This window comes from Echinops telfairi, unplaced genomic scaffold (genome assembly GCF_000313985.2).
Source record: "Echinops telfairi isolate 266 unplaced genomic scaffold, ASM31398v2 ScPeMD7_3533;HRSCAF=4204_0, whole genome shotgun sequence".
Taxonomy (NCBI): Eukaryota; Metazoa; Chordata; class Mammalia; order Afrosoricida; family Tenrecidae; genus Echinops; species Echinops telfairi.
The window spans coordinates 84,344,821-84,347,315 of NW_022107431.1; positions in this window are offsets into that span (position 1 = coordinate 84,344,821).

Genomic DNA, 2,495 nt, shown 5'->3' on the forward strand with positions numbered 1-2,495 from the left:
ACATTACGGTTGGTAGAGTGCAGGGGCAGTGAAAAAGAGGAAGACTCTTGACAAGATGCATCAACACAGTGGCTACAACAGTAGGCTCAAACATGACCAAAATTGTAAGGATGGTGCAGGACCGGAACATCTTTTATTCTGTTGTACGTAGAGTCTCTATGTTGGAGCTGACTGAATGGCACCTAACCACAAAAACACCTGAAGGTCTATCAACTCTCCGGTGCTGTCATAATTTATTCCACAGGGCTTTCATGATCTTTCTGTTCGTAGGCATCACACAGGTGCATTCCAGTGATGATATGCTGATTTGGGCCTAGGAAGGAGGAAATTGTAAGATAAACAGTAAGAGAAAGGCTCCTTCACCTCCCCTCTCTCACAGTTCAGGAACCCTGGTGGCAGCTCCCGGAGAAAAAGGAGGCTTCCTCCTCCTGTGAAAAGTGGCGTCTTTGGAAACCCACGCGGGTGTTAGACCCTGCCGGGTGGGGCTGCTCAGAGTCGGGACGGACTGGATGGCAGAGTCTGGTTTGGGTTCACTCTCAGGAAGTGAGAGTACGTTTCGGTTCTAGATGTGAGATGTTCATCTTGGCTTTTTGACAGCAAGGGCTATCATGGCTTTTCCCCAAGGTTAGAGATTTGCCAAGTGTCTCTTTTTCCCTTCAAGGTGAGAGATGTGGGAGGTTGCTTAGACCTGTGTCTCAGTACAGCTTACAAAAATGAGCAATTATGTCTTCTTTTGTCATAGCGTGTTAAGGCAAGATCAATGTCAAGTTGTTTACCACTTTCTTCACGTACTTCACATGCTTCTAATGATTTAGAGGTCTCTAGTGATTTATAGTTCATGCCAGAAAGCCTGACCAAAGTAGACATGTTTGTATTTCTAAGTTCATATTACGAGTGGTTAAACATATGTATTTTAAAAGTGTACTCATGACTATCAGTGACTAGCAATGGAGGTGAACTTCGCTGATCTGCTCTGGGTTCCCTACTTCCATGAGACAAGAGTCAGGCATGTCTCCAAGCTCCATCCTTCCTGGGATAGTCTGAAACCAACCTTCCTCTCATGCCACTCTACAGCATTGCTGGGTTCTCTCATTGATTGCAATGGCCACACAGTGGGTTCTGAGTGGGACTATTCATTTCAAAGCCAGCAGTTTGAATCCACCAGCAGCTCTGGGAGAAAGATGAGGCTTTCTATCCCCATAAAGAGGTGCAGTCTTGGAAACCCACAAAGACAGTTCTATGTTGTCTTATAGGGTCTCTGTGAGTCGGAATTGGCTCAATGACAGTGAGTCAGTGATTAGGGCGATCAATAGGTTACCCCAAGTTAGGATCAGAAAACAGGAAGGATACAGTCAGGGGCTCCTCAGACAGCAGCTAGTGCCTCTGGTTCTCAGTTCTCGACTATGTGGTAACCAAGTCTCCCTCTGGTCCTCAGTCTTTCAGCCCCAGGGTCCCCCAGTCTCAGACCAGATGAGGAGCAGGTGCCCCATCGACATGCCGACTGCTTCTCTGAATGTCCACGCCACGGGCTCTGATGCACCTGTTCTTGGTGGCCTCCACCACTCTGGATGGACATCTGGAACCTGCTCCGGTCTTCCTCTCTCTGTGCTGCTTCGAACATGGCTCATTCTTCTTCTTTTTCAATTGTTTTATTGGGGACTCGAACAACTCTTATCACAATCCATCCATCCATCCATTGTGTCAAGCACATTTGTACATTTGTTGCCATCATCATTCTCAGAACATTTGCTTTCTCCTTGAGCCCTTGGCATCAGCTCCTCATTTCCCCCCCTCCCTTCCTGCCCTCCTCACTCACGAACCCTTGATAATTTAAATTATTATGATTTTCTCATGTCTTACATGCCCCAACATCTCCCTTCAACCATTTTTCTGTTGTCCATCCCCCAGGGAGGGGGTTATATGTAGATCCTTGTGATTGGTTCCCCTTTTCTACCCCCCCTTCCCCTTACCCTCCTGGTATCGCTCCTCTCTTTGTTGGTCCTGAGGGGTTTATCCTTCCTGAATTCCCTGTGTTTCCACCTCTGATCTGTACCCATGTGCATGCTCTAGTTTAGCCAGATTTGTATAGTAGAATTGGGGTCATGATAGTGGTGGGGAGGAAGCATAAAAGAGTTAGAGGAGTGTTGTATGTTTCATCAGTGCTATACAGCACCTTGACTGGCTTGTCTCTCCCTTGTGACTCTTTTGTAAGATGTCCAATTGTCTACAGATGGACTTTGGGTGTCCACTCCACACTCCCTCTCATTCACATTGATATGATTTTGTGTTCTGGGTCTTTGATGGCTGATTCCTGATCCCATTGACATCTCATGATCACACAGGCTGATGTGCTTCTTCCATGTGGACTTTGTTGCTTGTCAGCTAAATGGGGACTTGTTTATCTCCAAGCCTTTAAGACCACATACTGGAAAACAAACCTAAAGATCGACAAGCAGACCTGGAACTATTTATAGGCTTTTCTGTTTTGCTTTGGG